This window comes from Notamacropus eugenii, chromosome 2 (genome assembly GCF_028372415.1).
Source record: "Notamacropus eugenii isolate mMacEug1 chromosome 2, mMacEug1.pri_v2, whole genome shotgun sequence".
In the NCBI taxonomy this organism is placed as follows: domain Eukaryota; kingdom Metazoa; phylum Chordata; class Mammalia; order Diprotodontia; family Macropodidae; genus Notamacropus; species Notamacropus eugenii.
In genome coordinates, this window is record NC_092873.1 from 211,327,664 (window position 1) to 211,350,385 (window position 22,722).

A 22,722-nucleotide genomic window follows, 5' to 3' on the forward strand; every position below is an offset into this window, starting at 1 on the left:
TGTCTGCAGCTTTGACACTGGGGGAAAGGGAAGATTGAGGAGGAATTCTGGGTCTTAGGTAAAGTGATGTTGATGCCACAGTGGAAGGATGAAGTAGATCAGTGACAAGAAAGATGTGCCTTTTGAACCCAAAGTCCTGGTTATGCCAGCCTTTAGTCCCTCCTTTCCAATTAGATGTAGTTACTGCTAGGCCAGTCCCACACAACTGGTGTTTTAGAGGGAGGATTGGCATTTGATCAACATATCTAATTGGTTTCCCACTTCTGATGTCACAGGTAGTTAGATGACAATTAGCTAGGAAGCTAATAGTTTTCAGTAAGAAAGATCTTATCAACCAACCAATAAACATTTTTTTAAACACCCACGATGTGCCTGGCACTGTACTAAGTGCTAGAGAGATAAAAAACGAGGCAAAGGACAATCCCTGTCCACAAGGAGCTTACCATCTAATGCAGATTTCAGGATGAGCATTTGTAATGGCAAGCAAAGTAGGATCTTTTGCTGTTTTTATTTTAGTATAATCGAGTACCTCTGATTGAATAATGTGATTAAGGAAGATCTTCCCCACCCATTAATGGGTCTGGGAAGATTTGTAGGAAGGCTGATACCTTTGTTAATGGAGGAACCAGTTCTCAAAGGTTGTGATGCCCTCTAGCTCTGAAAAATATCTAAATACTCTGAGGTGAGGTTTTGCTTTGGGGCTTACTCTTTGGAAGTGTTTGGCCAGTTGAGATTCTGGACAGCCTCTAAGAAGTCCCCCAGCTTTGAAAACTGAGATGTTGGTGCTTCTCTCTCTGGTAACTACGTATGTATGTAGTGGTCAGACAGTTGAATCTATCTGTTGATCTATAATGTATTTATTGTTTATGTCAGACAGCTGGAAGCCCTGTCTATTGATTTAGATTTCTGTGTATTTTCTCTGAAGTTCAGGGTACTGACTTTTTCCCCTGAATGGTACATGTGATTGATTAAAGTGATTGCTGACCTCTCAAAAGTTACCTTTCCTTTTAGAAAAGTAGATTGAAGAACCTATGCTAACAGACCCTCCTCTGCATGATGGTGTCCTTGCTTTTACAGCATTCCGGGGGGGGGGGGGGGGTAGAGCAAGTAGAAGTAAGGGCCTTTCTAGAACTGAGACCTATTCTGGCAAAAATTGCTATACCCTGAAAACCAGAGGATTTTTTTTTTTTGGTGTGGACCCTAAATGCTGGATTCAGGAGAACTGAGTTCAAATCCTACATGTTGTATGACCATGGGTAAGTCTCTCTGAGCCCCAGTGTCCTCACCCAGGTTAGTAATATTTGCATACCACCCTCCATTAGGGTTAATTGTAAGGAAAGAAATTTTTAGATAGGCAAAGAGAACAAGGAAGGAATTCCAAGAAAGCAGAACAGCAGAGAGGACAGGAAAACGGGAATGAGCATGACATTAAAAGCAGCCTTTCCAGAGTGGAGGACATGAACCCAAAGTGGCTAATTTAGTACATATTGGTAGTGCTTTTGGTTATTTTCCCTAAAGTGATCTGCTAGCTTAGATGTTCATTCCTGGCACAGTTTCTTGATTAGGTGATATGCTTTTCACAGAGGTAAAGTGAATATGTAAGGATGTGAGGCACTTGTGAGAAACTCAGGCCCAGATTTAGGTGGGAGTTAAAGTGCAGGCATCACATAACCTTGAAATCTGACCCACTCTCCTGATGCTGTGCAGCAGAGCTTACATTTTTTAATCCAATCCCTCCACTGTAGCCAGTTTGGCAACTGCAGAGTGTTTTTTATACCCAAGACTGTTCTCTTATGTACTTTTAGAACACTTTTTCAAGTTTCTTTCTTGGCATTGGGGGAGGGGGGGAAGTTTCCAAGTATTCAGTGTTCACTTGTATCATTGGAATCTTCTCTGCTTTTAGAAACAAAGTTTGAAGATTCCAGGCATCAGAAACATTATGAAATAGAAGAAGCTGAGAAGAAAGATAAGGATAGAAATTTGTGAGCATGCCTTTATTGTGCTACAACTGCAAGAAAAAAAAAGCAACTTGGCCATACTGAAAATAAAGTGAAAAGGGGCAGATGCCAACATAAAGCTTCCAATATGTCCCATCTCCCTTATTTCCACTAACGCCATTACCATCTCTCTCATCATCCAGATTCGCAGCTTTGGAGTCATCTTTGGTTCTTCCCTCTCCCTCAATCTCCATATCCAACCAGTTACCAGGTCTTACTGCTCCTACTTCCACAATAACTTCTCTCCACTCACATAGCATTTATCCTAGTTCAGGTCCTTTCAACTGGACTATTCTAAAGACTTCACCACCTATGTCACTAACTCCAATTTCTTCTCTTTCCTACCCAAATTCCACTTAGCTACCAAGTTAGATGTTTCTAAAACTCAGACCTCATTTGACACACTCCTCCTCTCAAAATCTTAAATGGCTTATGATATATATGTAAGATGGAATAAAAAAAGCCTCCTTCTGACATATAAGGGCCTTCACAATTTGGCTCCTGCTTACCTTTCCAGTCTTTTTTCTTATAACAGTCCTTCACAATTTTCTATTCTTGTCAGATTACATTGTTCACTTTTCTAGTATTTTCCACCTCTGCCCAAGTGGTCCTCTGCATTTGAAATGCTCTCCATAGAATCCCTCACCTCCCGAGTCAGCTCGCTCCTACATAATATCTTTCCTGAAGATCTTTCCCCCTCTCCATGAGAAGCGTTATCGTTCTTTCCCTTTTGAAATTATGTTGCATTAACAGCTTTGTATTTGCTTACATGCGTAAAATATATCCTTCTAGTAGGTTATAAGGTCTTGAGAGCAATAACTGTTTTCCTTTCTTTTTGTCCCTAGTGCCTAGCATGTTTTAAAAATAGGACCCATTAGCAAAGAATTAGAAATTGAGGGGATGCCCATTAATTGGGAAATGACTGAACAAATTATGGTATATGATTGTAATGTAATTCTATTGTGTTATAAGAAATGATGAGCAGGTGGATTTCAGAAAACCCTGGAAAGATTTACATGGATTGATGCTGAGTTAAGTGAGCAGAACCAGGAAAACATTGTACACAGTCATAGTAACACTGTGCCATGATCAACTACGATTGACTTAACTCTTCTCAGAAGTACGATGATCCAAGACAATTCCACATCAGTCATGATGGAGAGTGCTATCCGCATCCAGAGAAAGAATCGTGGAGTCTAAATGCAGATCAAATCATATTATTTTCACTTTGTGTGTGTGTGTCTTTTCCCTTTTGTTCTGTTTCTTCTTTCACAACATGACTAGTGTGGAAATATGTTTACATGATTGGACATGTATTGTTCACCATTTTGGAGGGGGGACAAGAGGAGAGGAGAAAAACTTGGAACTCAGAATCTTATAAAAATGAATGTTGAAAACTATCTTTACATGTAATTGGAAAAAATAAAATACTATTTACAAAACAAAATAGGACCCTTGATTTTATTGGTGTAGGGAATTCTCATGGGGAATACCTTCTCTGCAACTTATAGAGTATTACTGGGGATACACAAAATTAAGAAACCTTCTTAGTCACAGAATGAGCATAAGTTAGAGGTAACACTTGAACCTAAATTTTTAGGCTTTAAACTTAGTTCTGCGTCCACTATACCATACTACTTTTTCTTCATATACTTGGCAATAGCAGGTGTTTAATAAATGCTTGTTGAATGAATATGTGCCTGATGTAGGGAATATAATTATTTGACAAAATTCTGTATTGTAAATAGCAAATCAAATAATGAAGATCAAAAAAGTAGGATTAATAATTATAGATTTTTAAAGATGGATTCATTGCCTTTACCTTACTTGAGTTCATCAGTTAATTATTCAGATTTGAAGGATATGAACATAACCAGATGAGCAATTATAAATGCATTTTTAGTTTTCTGATTATAGTGCTTTGTACAACCCTGTGAATTAAGAAGTGTAGTTATTAGTATTCTTATCCTATACATGAAAAAACTGAGACTCAGGAAGGCTAAATAAGTTGTTCGTGAATATAGCTAACAAATATCAGAGGTCATGTTTGAACCCAGATCTTCCCAACCCCAAGTCCATCACTAAATCATAGATTCATAGATTTAAAACTAGAAGAGATCGAAGAGGTCATATAGTCCACCTCCCCCCCTTTTTTACATATAAAAACAACTGAATTAAAGAAGGATTAGGTAGCTTTGATGAAGGTCACACAGATAGCAAATATTAGATATGGCATTTAAACGTAAGTCATCTGACTCTAAATCCAACCTTCTTTTCTTTACACCACACTGTCTCTCCAATGAATAGTTATCAAATCAGGTAACCATTTATAATTTGATAACTTAAAGAGGGCCTAAGTTAAATGGAAAATAGATGTTCCATAAAGGAAAATTTGGATTCAATGTAAGGGCAAACTTTCAAACAATAAAAGGTATCCAAAAGTGGAATGGGTTGCCTCAAGAGGTAATGGGTTCTCTTCTCAATGGAGATCCTTAAGAAAAGGGTGAATGGTTCCTTGTCTAACATGTTGCAAAAGGGATTCTTTCTATGGAAAGGAATGGGTTGAACCAAATTGCTTCTGGAGTCCTTTTCAAATTTCAAATTTTTTGATGGTAAAAATGAAAGTAGTTTACTTTCTCTGGGGTACTTATGAAATCCCAAGTTTCCTGAATATCTTAGTACCTTATAAGAGTCATGAAATGCTTTGAGGGGAAGTAGCCATATAAAGGCAACCCAAAAGCTCCTGTCTTTACGTTGGATCAAGGGAAGTTTCTATATGAAACCTATGAATATAATTGCTAATTCTTTGATCTTCACCTTTTAGTGACTTTCACTCCCAATCCTATATCATCCAGTGAATTCTTCTCCAACCTTCCCCCAACCCCTGCTACTGGACCTCAGATGTCTTTCCATTTTCTTTTCCACTTCAGAAGTTTCCCATTCTGGATTCTTCTCTCTAACTCTAGAAATGAAAGAACATTGTGGGCTTTTCTATAAAAAATTGAGGATATTTTATCCTATTTACATATAAATAGGAGAATAATTTGTATTCCAAGCATAATTTATTACTGTCCTGGGCTTAATTTTATCAAAAGTTTATCAGGCCAATGTAAAGCCTAATAATGTTAATAGTTAAGCAACATAATGAAAAGGCACAATTTTCATGGAAAAATATACTTTAAATTGCAAAGGATTTAAGATTGGAAGGGATGTTAGAGATCATATTTATGTAATGCTCTTCTTTTATAGATGAAGAGAAAACTGGAAAGCTCTTTGTCTGAAAACTGATGCTTACGGTTAGCCCTAGCAAATACCCCTAAATGGGCATTACTTGTGGGAAACGTCAGCCTTCCACTTCCTTTTGTATTATATGTGGAAGTATAATTATTGAATCAAATAATGAAATTGGTCCAGAACATGATGCAGAATAAAAGTGAAATCATGATATCAAACATAATAGGATATAAGTTCTATCAAGAATAATAGTGTTCTCTTTACATCAACTATGCACTTTTAACTTAGATATTAAGTTATATGCAACCACTAGAGATGCAATGTGACTTTAGGGATAGAATATTTGACTTGGGGTCAGGAAGACTAGGATTCAAATTCCACCTCTTAGTGTATGACCTTGGGTAAGTCCTTTACCCTCTCTGAGCTCTAAGACCCAAGTTATGGATAGTTTACCATCTGCATTGGTGAAGAGATTCCCTACTTTGGGGTGTTTCATATGACCACAGCATCCTCCCCATATCTATGGTAGCTAAGTCACATAGTCGATGTCTATTTGACACTAAAGGAGAGCTTTAAAAATCACCCAGTGAATCTAATCTATATAGAAAACTAATCTGTACCAATCAGTTCCACCATCACTCTGGGTAGATAATTGCTAACCTTTACCTGTGCTTCTTTAGATATGTAAAACCAACTGTCCTCAATAAAAAGGGCTTGAAGTGAGAGATTTGACATCACATCTCTCTCAATACGTTAATTCTCCTGTTATTTCATCACTGTGGGTACTATTTCCATTAGTTCAGATTGCAATCTTCCCTTGTCTTCTCATCCTGTGTGATGCTTGTGTATGTCTTTCTACAAATATTCAACCAAATGCTTCCAAAAATGTTGGAAAATCTTAAGCTGGTTTTTCTAATATTCTACGGATACTAGTATAACATTTGTACTGTACATTTCTTATTATCTTGTTCATTCCAAATATCTTAAAGTAAGCACCTCTATGTATGATTTTAGCAACAAATTTGAGAGGGAGGGATTTCCCCATTTCCAATTTAATTTTGGTACTAGAGGTGCTTTTTCTTAAATGAATCCAGTCTAGACATAGAAAATTATTGGGATAATTCAATATCAAAGAATAATATCCTGAAGTAATCTGCCAGAGCTAATAGTTAAATAATCTGGATCCAATATCATGAATGATATTCCTAGCTTTCCCCCTTAATTTGCTACCAAATGAAAGCATCACATCTCAAGGACTACCTCACTAAGATGAAATATTTTTCTTCATTAGTAGATCTAAATTTGCTAACCCTGTCCACTAAACTGCCAGTGAAACAGGTTCCAAATGCTGTGTAGGGTAGAAGCTTCTTGAAGACAGAGTCTGTTTTTGTTATGCCTGTAGCCTCAGATCTAGAGTAGTTTGTGGAACATGGATATTTTTTATCCTTAAAAAATCAGATGAGTCTCCTTTTTAAATAACTACCCTCTTTTCCAACTGTTGTAGGAGACTGACCCAGGCATAGCAGCACCTAACTGGGAAAGTGTAACAAGAACCTGGCATAAGCTGGACCACGGATCTAATCAGTTTGGACTGATACAAGAGGAAGCCTGCTGTAGTGAAAAGGGAGTTTGTATGGGGGTATAGAATGAGAAATGTTGCTCTCCACCTTTCTAATTGTTTGGCTAGCAAGTTATTCTCCTTTTCTGGACCTGTTTCTTTGTCTATAAAATGGAGGTTTTGGACTAAACAATCCCTAAAGTCTCCTTCAGCTTGAAATTCTATAATCTCGGCTCAGTTGATGAAGAATGTATTTCTTGATTTTGTCTTAATAGTCTGGTAGCTCCATTTAAATCAACCTTCTTCCTAAATACCTCCTTCACTCCTCTTTCCCTGGTCCAAACTGACAACACAAGCACAAATGATAAGCACAAATGAAATTTTTCAAATGATCCTTAAGAAGACTGGAATAAAACTTACATTTTGAATTAGTCCATAGTTGTGCTCACAGCCCTTGTTCCTTACAAAAAGCACAACTGCACATTGTTCCTGAAACATGATCATGAATAGAACAGTCTTGGAATCACTTGACATTACCCATTGAACTTTGGGGATAGAATTACACTGACAACTTTTGTCTCCTGAGAAAACAAAGTACTATTCCTCTTGACTCAAAATGTTGAAACACAGAAATGTGGAAAGATGGAAAACAGTGTTCTTACTCTTCCTCCTTACATTCATTATTTCTTCTTGGGGCCCAGCCTTTTTCCCCCTAATCAGAATCAAGAGCTTTGTAATGTCACAAAATGAGGATTTCAAGGCCTGCACTACCTACCTTTTGCCATTGGTCAGTGATTCCAGTGGCTCCCTATTGCCTCTAGGATAAAATAGAAACGGTTCTCTTCAGCTTTTAAAACCCTTCACAGGCTGACGCTAAGCCAACTTTCCAGCCTCACTGTACACTACTCTTCCTCTTGTAATCTGTGATCCTGTCAAACTGATGTTTTTTGTTTCTCTCACCTGACATTCCATTTCCTCTCTGCATGTCTTTGGACTAGCCAGGAATTGTTTGGCTAGTGTAGGGCTGAGAAAAAATGTAAGCTGCCTAATTAACTGTCTTGCCAACTACTTTAATTTCTGGTGAAGTTTAAATATCAGCATCCTAGAAGGTTATAAAAGTTGTTCCTGGATTCTGTTTTTAGTAACCCTATTGGTGTCCATGGTGCATCTTTTATGATTACCATTTCTTTTGTGTGTAAAAATTAATTACTTGTTTTATACCTTATTCAATTGTACACAAATTGTACATATAGTATACAGACTTTTCTTCATTTCCCTTTGCTGGGTAAATTCTGGATGTTTGACAGTACCTAAGCTATAAATTTGAACCTGGGCCCTGGTTGAGGGTGGTTTAGTGAACCATGGAGTATTAAAACAAAAAAGCCTGCCCATTATCATTAGAGCCAAGCTCCCTGGGGCTGAACACAATCCAAACTGCGTGCTGAGTTACAGGACCAGGGTTGGACATGATGTTCCAGGCACTGTGAGCCCAGAAGTCGTTCTTTATTCTTAGTCTCTCCAAAAGCTCTTTCCTCTGTGCTCTCTTGTTCTCTTTCTGCACTCTTTTCCTTAGTATCTCAATCAGTCCCATGGATTTGCCTCTCAAATCTTTATCTCTAGGTATGATCTTTCCTCTTATCTCTAGATCCAGAGGACATCTTCACCTGGATGTCCTGCCATCACCTCAAGCACAACATATCCCAAACTTGATTCACCTTTCTCCCAAACCTGTCCTTTGAAATTCCCTGTTTCAATTTACAGCAACAAGATCCTTCTATTTTTTTCTATATTTAAAACATTGACATCCTTTCTAAGCCTTCCCTATTTTTTGCTGGCAATTAAATACAAATCCTGCTGACTCTGCTTCTGAAACAGACCTTCTGTTCATCCTCTCCTTTGCATTCCCATAAATTCCATTCCCATATGAACTATGCTAGTTCATATCCGCTTTACCTCGTCTACATTTGACAGACTCCTGAGTGATCTTGACTCCATTTTATGTGCATTCTAGCTTATCCTGTATACCTTTGCCAGCATAATTATCCTAAAACACAGCTCTGATAATATAATTCTGCTCAAAATCCTTCCATAGTTCCTTGTTTCCTAATAAATAAATCTTAAAACCCCATTCCTTGACATTCAAGAGCCCTGTTCTCCCAGGCTCTTCATTCAATGTATGAGCATCGTTCAAAGGATTATGCCCACCCTTTTCCCTGTATTCTTAGACTGATGACTAATTCTCAGGGCCCTTCCCCTCAAACCAGAAAAGAAGTCTTTTAGACTCCATGCTCATAATAGGAAACATACTTTGCACATATAATAATAGATAACATAAAATTCCTCTCTTCCAGTGAGATCAGAATCATTACATCATAGGGTATATAAAGATTTTTCTCCTGGGATGTTGTCAAAAAGAACCTGACTATTTTAACATGAAGGATTCTGGACCTTAGGAGTAAATATGGGCCAGTAGATAGTCAAGAAGTTTGATTTTTTTCAAAATTGAAGTCAGCATAGAGAAATAGCAGAATATAAGGAAGAATCTGTATGATGGCAAGTACTTTCTACTTACTGTAGATAACTACTATATTTTCTCTTATAGGCAAGAAAGAGACTCCATGGGACTGAGACACTGAATAAACTAGAATACTATGAATTCAGAGAATGAGGACATCCTGTGAGAGAAGGGATTAGGATTCTAAGTCATCAAAGGCAAGGGGAGAGGAGGGCTATCCAAGGAGAAAAATCTTAAACACAGTTCAGTTTCTAGCACAGAGTAAGCAGGAATAGCCAGGAATACTAGTCAGAGACTTAACTTGGTTGGCGGGGGGGCACTGGTGTTTTGTCTCAGGGTTTCAATTTTGAGGGAGCTGAAAGTACACAGAGTCCTTCAACTTAGTACCTAGGTAGGGAGAAAATTAATTAAAATAGGAAGCTGCCAGACAGTGATCTGGTTCTAGTTCCTTCCTCTCCCTAAACTTCTTCTTCCTTTTCCCTCCCCAACCTCCCATCCAGAATTCTCCCTGTCTTGCACTCTTAAAGTCAAACTTTATGAGAGGTAGAGAACAATTTTGACATAGATACTTTGTTTAAAACTCATGCATTCATAGTTTCTGATTAGGAAATATAATATCATTCTCCTGCTGGAAATCCTCCACTGATATCTCATTGCCTGCAAGATGAATGTCCAATTTTTTAAAATCTGTGTTCAAGGTCATCTACTTTTAGACTCCAAACAGTTTTAAATCCATGATTTTATGGTTCTCACTATGTTACCTCTCACTATTTTCCCACATGAGCTCTCCTTCAATGTACACTACATATTCCTATACCTGCCTTGTTAATGAAATTCCACTTATGTAGAGTGCTTTCACAGGTATTCTATGTGCTAAAGTTATAGATCAACAGAATCTCAGAAGCCAGAAGGAACATGGAGATTATGCTGTCTAGTACTCTACTCAAAGCATGAACCCCCTCCAGTATATCCTTAACAAGTGGTCATCCAAATTTTACTTGAAGACTTCCAGTTACAGGAAACTCATTACCCCATGGGGCAGCTCATTACAATTTTGGACAGCTCTAGTTGCTAAAAATTTCTTCCTTATGTGGAGCTGAAATTTACTTTCCTGTCACTACACTCCAGAAGAGTCCCAGTTATTCTCTCAAGAGAATTGCTATGCTTCTTTTCATGAAACCTTCCCTGACCTATGGTGGTTAAAAAAAAAAGGCTCTAGCAGAATTTACTATCTATATTAGTAATCTTATAATTATAATACCCTTTTATGAGGATAGTTTTTTAATGCATTTATGTTGTCTCCTCAACTAGGCTGTAGGTATTTGAGGCTGGGGGAATGTAATAAACTTCTTGATACTTTCAACAACAGAACAGTAGTCGTTCAATAAACATTTGTTGATAAATTAATTAGACATTGATACAGCTGAGGAAATGCATTTAAATAACCTCAGATGTGACTTCTTTTTTCATTTATAAAATGATAAGTGAACTTTGTGAAATTTTTTTTGAGAAAAAATATTCATTTACTCAAAAAATATTTATTTAATGTCTACTATTTGCTAAATGATCAGCTAGATGGTTCAATGGATAAAGCACTGAACCTGACGTCAGGAAGACTTGAGTTCAAATCTGGCCTGAGACACTAGCTATGTGATACTGGGCAAGTCACTTAACTTCTTTTTGTCTTAATTCACTGGAGAAGGAAATGGCAAACCACTCTAATATCTTTGCCAAGAAAACCCCATGGACAGTATGTGATCACAAAGAGTCAGACATAACTGAACAGCAATGTGCTACACACTATTGTGTGTGCTTTCTTTAGGGTCACTTTGCATTTGAAAAAATCATTTTTAAATCAAATAATTATTTTTACTTATTTATATTTGTTAAGTTAAAAATATTTTGTCTTAAAGTACAAAGGACTCATGAGGGAAAATGCTATCCACATCCAGTTAAAGAACTGATGGACTCTGAATGCAGATCGAAACATACTTTTTTACTTACTTTATACTTTTTCATGGTTTTTTTTCCCTCTTGGTCTATTTTTTCTTTCACAACTGTGACTAATATGGAAATATGTTCTACATGATATTACATGTATAACATATCAAATTGCCTACCATTTTCAGAGGAAGGGAGGGAGAGAAGGGAGAAAAATTTGGAACTCAAAATCTTGTAAAAATGATTGAGAAAAATTGTCTTGACATGTAACCAGGAAAAAAATACTATTAAAAAATAAAAATGAGTGTCTTTGGAGTAGTCTAAATGATCAGTAGAGTTGGACAAATATTTTTTAAGAATTATTTTAAACAAACTCTACTTTTCTCATTAAATCTAACTAACCACAATAGTGACCCTGATAATGGTGCTTTTTTCTCCTACCAGGCAGTGTCTCACACCATGCTTACTGACATTTTGTCTGTTTCTCTGGCTACAGACTAACTTGTAATTCAACCTATTAGAGTCTGACTCTGTGTCAAGGTCCAGTGGCTTTAATTAGAATTTCCAAAGAGCTGACAAGAACTGGAATAGCTAATGAGAGAAAAAGTCAAAAAAGAAGGAGAAGGGTTAGCAAAAAAAGGCGGTGCTGCTTTGGGTGATTGGCCAATCATTTCTTCACCCATTTTAGTCCTTTAACATACTGTTTTCATCCTTCCAGCATTACATCAGCAGACTTTCTGGTGATTTCTGAATCTGAGTGTTACTTGAATAGGTCTTCAGGATAAATGTAACAATCTGGAGCCACTGTGACAATATGAACCAGAAAATAGGAAGCCAGTGCCAAACAGTGCCATCTAAGAAGCCAGAATCTATTTTCCCATTTTAAACAAAAAGTTTAATAAATTTCCCTTAATCAAGAATGTAGCTCTTCTGATTAAGAGATTGAGGATTTGAACGATGTCTTAAGAATACTGTTTTGTTTTAAATATCACTCCACCTGTACCTCTGATAATCATCCCATGATATTAGTGGTACCTGATTATACTATTTCAGAGGGCAGAGAGTATTGGACTTTCTCTGGCTTGGAAAAACTAAGAAAATCAGGAACAGGTTATACCACGTGATTATATACCTGCTGTTAACCAAGGAAAGTCAATTAGAACAAATAAAATTAGTTAAATTCTTAAAAATAGAATAAGTGAAAAAATAAGATATGAAGAACCACTGAACACTTATCATTTTCTATATGTGATTCATCATTGCTTACTCTCTTGCCACCAATTCAGATTTCAACCTTCCTGTGTCATAGGAGATGGTCCCTGAATGTTCATATGGCTGAACATGTCATCATTTTGTTGCTAACAGAGTGAGGAACAGCTTCTTTTGAGGTTAAGTAGGCTGGTTCTTGAATAGCAGGTGTCCATGCAGTCAGGCAGGCAAGACTTGCTGGAGTTTAGATTTTTCTGGTATAGCCTTAGGGATTTCATAGTTACTTTCCCCTTATAAGATGTGTGAGTAGGACTTTCCTGGAGGTTGCTAAATAGGAGCTTGAATTAATCTGATTAAATTCAGTTTATAATTGCTTGCTCCTATCTATAAGCTGCCTCAGGCCATTTTCACAGATACTTATTCTGTATGTCCTCTTTTATTCCTTATGCCTAATGGTTTTATTCTTAACCTCCTTGGCTTCACCGTCAAACTTCCAAATGACGTCAGAGGAAATCACAAAATTGTGCTGACTGTATGCATTATAAATTCATGTTCTCTGGTTTAAACTGGGCCCTCACTACTGCAGAGAAAGCTTTTTATTTTTTCCTTATTTATCTCCTATAAATTCCTCCTAAACTGGAGGATGTTTCCCTAAGGTTTCAATTTAAACCCTCTTTGCTCATTACTTTCTCTCCTGAGATTTCATCAATTTTCATAACCTCAATCATCACAAATATATACATGACTTCCTAATCAAGGTCCTCTAGATTTACAAGCTCCAAAACCTTCTAGAGGCTCCTAAATGAGATCCATAATCATTTATAAAAGTTTGGCCTAACAATCCACATAGGAGTGAATGAAGAATGCTTATTGTCCAAACATGTAGCTGATTAGACAACCTGTATAGTTTGTACATCATTATGTAACAAATATACATGTATTTTTATATTCATATACATATACACACACGTATAAAACAGGCAGTGCAAGTGGACAGTGGATTGGGCTAACACTGAACTGTCACAGAGAGAGTATGCTGAATTGCCATGAATAAATTGAAAAATTTTTTTTTAATAACACCAAACTTCTCCACGTTACAAAAGACAATTTTTAATACCAACCTCCCTTTGGTGTTATTGTGAGGCTGCTAATCATAGAATGTTGCAGTTTACAAAGAATTATATAAGATGTAAGAAGAACAGTGGAAAAGTACACTATGGATATGAACAGGCTTTGACACATTACAATGAAGGAATCACAAAGGGAATATTAGAATAAGGGATGTCAGCAAAGAAATATGAGTAAAAAAGATTGATTGTTTATGTGGTGAGAGCAAGGGATATCTGCTGGACAATTTGTACACATTCCATTGATATTGTCATGTTATCAAGAGAAAAAGAGGAAGGCTTCTTCTCCTGGATAGATGCCTGAGGTGAACTTCTGTCATGAACAAGATGTAGTATAGGATGGGAAGGGATGATTATGCTGATTTACACTGTTGGAGGAGACATCCATAATGATGATATAATAGATCCATTTGAGCATTTTGAGCATTTGTAGATGACTCCCTAATTCATGCCTCCCTCAGAATGTCTCAACACCCACCCCTCTCCAGAGTTTTCCTGGTTGCAGTCAATCCCTTTTCCAAACTATCCATTTTCTCTTCTGAATGTTAACATTCTATGGCATAGTTTATGCTCCATAAATTGGACTATTTACTGTCTCCTGTACCTGCCTCATGCTTTTCTATGTCTGTGCTTTTGCAAAGTATTCCTTATATGTATTCTTGGATATGGGCACTGGCATACATGGGATAAAAATACTGAAGTCCCCCTCAATATTCTTACAAGATTCTAGAGCTGTTTGAGGGTATTTGTTTTTCTACAATTGTTGTGATTCCCCCTTTCCTCCTCTTCTTTCCTTTCCCTTCCTCCCTTTTTAGGGTAGCAACAGCACCACCAAAACTGTTGTTTTTGGTACATATAAATTCAATGCTTTTTTCATATGTAATAAAGGCTCCATTATAATACCCTTCTGTATTTATTACAACAATCACAAAATGCCACTGTTTCATCTGGGATCATGGTTCTAAAGTATCAGAGGCTAAAAAAGAAATGAATGTTTCTTGAACTTTTGAATGGTTGGTGTCACTGACATGGCAAAAATGTAACAAGATGCTAAATTCACTTTTGCCAGGACTTAGAAAATTTTTGGTTTCTCCTCATTGATCCCAGGCTCCCGCCTTTTCCAAGGGAGGCCAATGTTATGTAGATGATTTATGATGATATAACTGTGTGAAGAGGCTTTATAAAACCAATAGGACATTGGAACTCCATACTGCAAAGAGCATGTTCTTTTTAAACCAAGAATCCTACTTTTTTTTCAAGTTGTTCTATTAAATGGAATTGTTGTAAAGACTATAATAATGCTAAATTTAACTATTTCTTATATGTATTAAAAGTATAATTTTCATTCCAAAAATTACTTACTTAGCACAAAAACACCACTTTAAAGTACAATTTGGCTGTATTGAATATGAACAACATCTTATAAAGACCTAGATACTGACAAGGTATATAGAATTCATTTATATGAGGTATGTTTTTGTACTAGCCTTTATTATCCCAAGTTAAAGGTCATGAAGCAGAAAAAAATGATGGTTGAATTTTCAAAGCACCATTTTTTATTTATTAGAAACATTTGCCCAAGACTTCTTACTTTAGAAGTAAAGAATTATGGTATTTATAAGACAGATTAGAAATCAGATAATGAGTTGGATTTCTTTGTCATCTTTTCCATCATATATCATTTATGCTGCATTTTGCACTTGCATATTTTTATGTAATATATTGTTAATTACTTGAGTTCCCTTATGCTACTTTTGAAAATTGAGTTCAGTATAAATCATCCTGAGGTGATTTTGGGGTGAGGGGTAGAGGATTTTGGGGAGAGGGGTAGAATTATCTTCTTTTCCTTTTGAGGATAATTCAATGGACTGGACCCCCAAATCACCTGTGTCTATGTCATTTATATGCTGCAAAATATCTGCAAATAAAAACATATTGTAAAAAACCCCAGAAATTAACATTAGAATCATGTTCAACATCAGAGAATATGTGTTAACACTTTATGAGGAAGAGGTTATGAACAATTAATAAAGCTGATGCATCCCCAAAAGAAAAACAAAGTGTATTGCACATATTGTTGTCAGTACTCTCATCAAGAAGCAAGAATGAACATATTTTTTTTTAAAGAATCTCAAATAGAAAATTCAACAGCAAGTGGTACACAGTGTAGAGAGATCAATGACAGTATTATTTGTCATATTGTACAATCTCACAAAATAGTATACAGTGATGGAACAAAGCAATGTGACAGAAGACTATGGAAAAGGTAGTCTTAATTGTGAAGGCATGTTTTCAAAATTTCAGAAAAACGTATCAGCCTAAGTACAGAGGGAGTTTACTAGATTAGGAATTATCCTGCTTTAATAAATAGCATCCCTCATCATGGTAGCATGTTAGATGGGAGCTGAATGAGGGCTTTGATTAAATTGTTGCCTCTAAATCCGGTGGGAGATGGCAATGAGTGGGTGAAGCTTCAGAGTTCAAGGGCTTCAATCTTGGGGTGATAATCTCTTTAAAATACTGATAGCAGACAAAAGGTCCAAGGCCACAGATTAAACAGCCTAGGGTGTTCCATTTAAGAACGGCTGCCTTGAGAGTGGTTGTTACATTACATTTTTTTCAAAATAACTCATGCTGTGGCATTGTTGCCAAAATTTAGGATACTTTTTTTCCAACTAAGGAATTTATTTTTGATTGACAAATTATTGATTACTCTACAATCATCTCCATAGTTCCCTCTGTGTGTGGGAACTTTCTCAAGTCTATATCCCATAGGAAGGAAACTATTTTGGCATTTTCATATATTCATTCATTCACATCCAATCCATCTTGTAACACAATGAAAACACAGGCCTACTGAATCAATCTACAAGCATTTATTAAGTGCCTACTATGTGCCCGGTGCTGTGCCAAGTGCTGAATAATAAGTATTAAAAATCTTGTATTAGCTATTTCTATTTCCATTCACATAATCAGGTCGTTGGCTTAATTCACTGAATTTTCAAGTCAGGTGTTTATAATCCTTATATTTAAAAACTAGGTGTTTTTAAGATCAGTATTCTAAGATCAGATCTAAGATCAGTATTCTTGCATTTCAATGTATTCTATATTACCTTTCCTTGTACCATATATATATATATATATATATATATACATATATATATATATACATATCAATTTATTTAGGAACATATGTGGTAATGTCTTCTGGTTATACTCAATTCCTACCATTAACAAGAACTTTGAACAAGTCACCCTTGGGCATTTCTTCATTTCCCTGGTCCTCAGTCTTTTCATCTGTAAAAAAGAAGCATTTCAAATTGGTTGGCTCCATAGCTATCTTCCAGGTCTCCATTTATGAGATCTTGATCTCTAGGACTTAATTGCCTCATCTATAAAATATGTGGTTTTGAAATATTATCTCATAGGAGTCAAACATGGGCCTGCGACAAGTAACTCTCTACTACCATTGCTTTTAACATCAGATGCCACTCAGGCAATGGGAAAAAAAATCAGACTTTGAAGAGGGCTATAAAAACAGATTCTACTGTTATCATTTTGTTCTCTACAATGACCTGGTCTCAGTTTTAGGTATAGATGTAAACACTGATGGTTATTATAGTAGTGGGTCTCTTTTTTTCTATACCATTAATTAGCTTTGATAAAAGCTATTTAATAAGGCCGGTATGGTCAGTAATGTTTCCATACCCTCAGAGTGATTCAAGGGCTTTAGAAAGTCTGATCCACCAGAAATGCCTCTGACCTCAAATTCACACTATTAGAGTGACTAATGTTATTATTATTATTGGAGTGACTTAATGGTAAGACAAAGAAATGGGTGTTGGGGGAATACATTGTCTTCCGAGGGAACTTAGATTAGTACTAGGTCCTGTACTAATGTCTAGGGGAGAGGTTAACAGATTGCAGTCATTGATATGTGGAACTCTGGAGATCTATGGCTAAATTTTCATTGGGGAAAGAAGGGAAAGCATGAAAGCAGCAAGTCCTGGGTACTTAAAGTGGAATAAGAATTAAGGACTTCAGGCAGTCCCACAATGATGGGGGAGAATCTGTAAAAGAATGAGAAGCCATTGAAGAGACAATTTACCTATTTCATAATTTTGTTTACCAATGTTAGCCACTGGAAAGAGAAAGCTAAAAGGGGCATGTAATACAAGAGACATAAGAGAGAAGAAAATATGTCTTACATCTTATTTGAGAGATACACTCTAGGAATTCAAATTTCTTTCTTCAAGATGCTGCTCTGCCCTTGTATGTTCAAATTTGTTATGCACTTATTGAGTGCCTAGAAGGCCCAGATCTTTTGGTTGAGAACTATTCATCTCTGAGGTCATGTTTCTCTGCTTCTGTACTGAACAATCTAAAGAGTTTTAGGAGACTTCTAGAAAGATTTTGTCTGGAAAGATTTCAGGAGCTTTTTTGCATTCAAATGAAAAGAGGGTGCTGCTGAATCTCTGGACTTCATTTCAAATGGCTTATTTTTCTCCAGAGAATCCTTTACCTAGTTTAATTTAATACCAACGAACTAAGAAAAAACATAATGCCAACGCTTCACCTTATTTCAAGAATGAACAATATTATATAAAATAAAACCTCAGGGAGCAGAATTTTTTAAGTTAATTTTGGGGGGTGGGAGGTTGGTCCAGATCTCTGATATTATTAATGTGAGAGAACTCCCAATGTAGAAACTTCTTTTCAGAAAAACAAATTCAACAATTCTGCTGAAACTTACAGGCATAGAAGTTTGCCTGGGTGGTTCTAAGAGATTAAGGAGTTTGATTATAGTCATACAGATAGTAAGTGTCAGAAGGAAGATTTAAACTGAGATCTTGCATAGAAGTACAATTTTCTATTCACCACTCTGCTTGTCCTCTCAACTATTTTGTACTTTTAATAAAAATTACATGAGTGATTCATTTGTTTGGAAAATAAAACCATAAGAACAAAATGATGGGGACTCATAACTCATCTTCAGTCTTGCATCTTTAAAAGTTGTAATGAATAGAAACAAGTCTGGGACCATATGCTCTTAAGGTAGAAGGTTTCATTGACTTGTTCATTGCTATGACTTAGTATTTCAGGTCAGAATCATACAAACCACTTTATGTGCTGGAAAGGCCATTTACCATATATGAGAATCAAAGTACAGACATTCAAGGTGAAAAATGTTTTAATAAAATAGGATCCATTCAGAACCTTTTTGAAACCATACCTTCAGAATGCTTTAGAAGCTGATACTGTATAGTATCTATATTATCTCATAAAACAGTACTCGGAATTTTGAGACACTGTATACAAAGCAAAATTTGGAGTTATATTCATGAGAAGAAAGAAAAAAGAACAGGTTTCTATATACGTCAAAGATATTTTAGTAGGGAGAATGAGTAAGTAATTAAAAAATAGCTGTTCTCCCCTCTTGTAATCATACAATTTCATTTAAATAGTTTCATTTAAATAAATAGTTAGATATAATTCCATATTAGCAGGTAATAAACTATGCAAAATTCACTAGGTATATGCATCTGATTTCTATAACTCCAGCTCTGTGTAGTCTATACCAAGGTTTGAACTCTTGTAATCTCACCATTTTTATGAAAGTAATTACTATAAGATAAAACAGGTTATGGAAATGCTTGAGGTGGAATGGCTTTGGGACTTTGCCTGTGGCCTGACTTCAAAAGGGCAGCATTTTAGTCATAATGAAATCAGGTGAATCATGATATTTTTAAAGTTTGTGCAAAAACAAAACAAAAAAACAGAGTGATTCAAATCGTGTAGTAATCAATTAAATAGAACTTCAGCTTCCAGAGAGCACTATTTAGGCCACATAAATGTGGTCTGAGAAAAGATTCTGAATCTGAAGAACAGTGTCCCAGTTCTTGAAGAGTTTTTAGTTTCACCTTCCTTTGGGCTTTATTGCTAATGAGATTCTTTGAAGGACAATTTAATAGTATAATTGGGTACCCTCAATTATTTCAAGCATCAGCACTTAATACACGATTTCAAAAAACACTATCAAAAAGGAACATACATATCTGGACAACATCTAGGTCATAAGTATTATCTGAATGCAAGTTTCAGGGGAATGTTCTTTTCACACAAATTCAGTTCAATTAAGATGTGAATTAAAATCCCCAGAGTGAATATGTATTATACTAATCTTCAGGTATCATACTCCCAGCTGTGTAGGAAAATGCTAGAACTGAACAGTCAAGGTGAGCTGTGTTTCCCATTCTGCTTCTTGGAGTCACCTTCCATCCCCCCGGTGAGAGACAAGGAGGAAGAAGCATGTTCATAGTTATGTTTAGAGTTTATGAAGCTCATATTCATTTTAAAAAAAGGAAATCAAATTTCTTGAAATCAAGGCCACATTAGGTATTTCTATAAATGTATATTCTATTTGGGCATATACCAACAGTCTAAGGAGAGATTCCCAAAGCAAGAGCTTAGCAACATGTATTTCCCAAAAGAAATGGTTTCATTCTTTGAAAAAATAAACAAAAACAGAAGTTCTCTCTTTTAGGAAGAAATTCTTTTTTACAGAGACCATTGTGAAACTCATTATGTATTTGACAATATCATTGTTTAGTGTCAACCTTGTGAGACTGTTTTAAAAATAAAATACAACCAACATAATTACCTGGGCTAAAGGAGAAGAGAAGAGTTATGGATAATCAAAACATTTGATAATCCAAATAATATTTGGCCTTGGAACATGAAGAGTCACACAGAACACTCAGACATAAACTCAAATAAACACACAAGCACATATACTAGAAACTCACACATTCCCCTTTGTGTTTAGTCCTATTCCCATTCCATTCCCTGGGTTCAAAAGTTGGCTCTTCAAAATCTGGATGGCAAGGGATAAGAAGCTCCAGTTAGCATATTTAGTCTAAGCTGATAGTTTCACTAAGGATAGTGAAAACTGAGCTTATGAATTTGAATTGCTCTAAGTTTTTTCCAAAATGTTTGGTTAGGAGAAACTGGTAGTAATGAAAGTGTTTCTATTAGGTACTTTTTTAAAAGAAATGTTCGTATATACCAGAAGTCATTCATCTTGCAGAATAGGCATTATTCTTTGATCTATGCTTGTGATTTCATCAGTATAGGGAGCTCCCTTTAACACTGCAGATCAGTAACATATCTGCACCTTTTAGAGTTGCCTATATAGAGTGCATTACTAAAGTATCCATTGTCATTTTTTTAAAAGTCCAAGAATATGTAAGTATTCTATCACTGAATTTTGAAAACTCATCCATTAAATCCCAACACTAACACAAATATTACTAAAGAATGATTTTCCACACACCTGGTAGTTTTTTTCCTGAGAAAAGTTTAGCATATTTAGAAAAAAATTGTACAGATTAAGATGAAAAATGTTTTGTCAAGTGTATCACTAATTCACTTAAAATGTAGTAAAGATGAAAATGGTATGAATGCAAAGGTTAACATCTACCTTATAAAAAGATGGCATTTACATTAGATCCTCTAGGGTAGAACACAGGCAAGAACAACAAACCAGTTGAGCGTCTGGGCATTCATTATTACATCCCTCTTACCATGCCACACAGTACTGGTTTCCTAATAATACAGAATTCTATACCACAGACCATACTTCACAGAGCTGTTCTGCTTTCTCCTTCTCCACCCTTCCCTAGCTCCAAATGGAAAAATGCACATGTTTTGAGAGTCACATAATTTGGAATTTATGTAGATTTTTTCTGAGGGTGTCAGCATTGTGTTATGACAAAGACTTGCAATGCACTAAAAAAGATGGAGGACAACGGTCCTGAAATCTGAATGGCCCAAATTTAAATCCATTGAGATCTCCAGAAGCAGGCAGTTTAACAACTGTTAAAACTCCGTTTGTTTTACAGTTTAAAATTAAACCTCAATCCATTACAATGCAACAGCCCTGAGCTTTTTAAGGCAAACTGAGATTTAAGACCTAAATACTCAACCTCAAGGCCTGGTCTAGGCGAATGTACATTTCTCTAATCATGTTACTGATAAAAAAAGGCTCTTTGGATCCCTGTGGGGACAGGACTCCAATCATGTGAACCAAATAACTTTTTGGCAGCAGAGGAAGCCGTTGAAAGAAATTAATATTTGAGAAATAAACATAGTAAAACTTGTCAGAGGGACAAGTAAAAGGTCATGGTTGTACTTCTGAGACCTTCAGTCCTAATGTTTCAGGCATTAGCGCAGTTTGGTTTTCCTCAGGTCTATAAATAAAATTTATGTGTTCTCTGACTTCAGGTTTACAACTGTAAAACTGTAACTGATGTTACATAGAAACATAGATACTTGGTAAACTTGTTTGCAGCAGGAAAAAAGAGAAAAGTCACCATAATTTAGGTAGGAATCAAAATATGATTCCTGTTTTACAATACAAAGTGAATTATTCTTTTATCCCAATAATTTTAGGGAAAGAGGTGGAAAAATGTAAAAACTAAAGGTGTATGTACAACTTTTTCTACTGCCCTAAAATGTTCATTAGTCTAGATAGCATGATTACACAAACACCTTGTTTAAATACATGTTCTTTCCCACCAATAGAATGTAAACTCATTGAGGGCAGGTACTATTTGCTTTGCATCCCCAGTGCCTGGCACATAATAGAAGCTTAATAAAGTCTTGTTGAATTGAATTGAGAGAAGAATTGAATTCATTAGAGAGAACTTAGCCCAAAGCAGATCTATTTCATGCCCCCCTTGCAGGGGCGTTGTTACTAAAATGCCAGAAGAAGCTCCTCAAGATCCAGTTTCCCATGAATCTGGTTGCCCAAATTACAGTGAGGCAAGCATCACATAAAAGCTACCTCCTGTCCTGAGCAGTGCAGTAAAGTATCTGTATTTTGGGCAGGACAGTCTGCAAAAGGAGGCTACTCTGGTACAAATTATGCAATTTTTCATTACAAAAGGGGGAAAAAATCAGTCCAACTATGGTGTCTTCTCATTATAAAGGTTAAGAAGTGCTGTAAGAATACTATCAAAGATACTCCACTAAGCTTGAGTCTGTATATGATACATATTTTGCAATGCATGTTGGGGCAGTCAGGGTATTAGAACAGCTTTTTCTCTGTACCCCAAACACCATAACTGAATACCCAAGTAT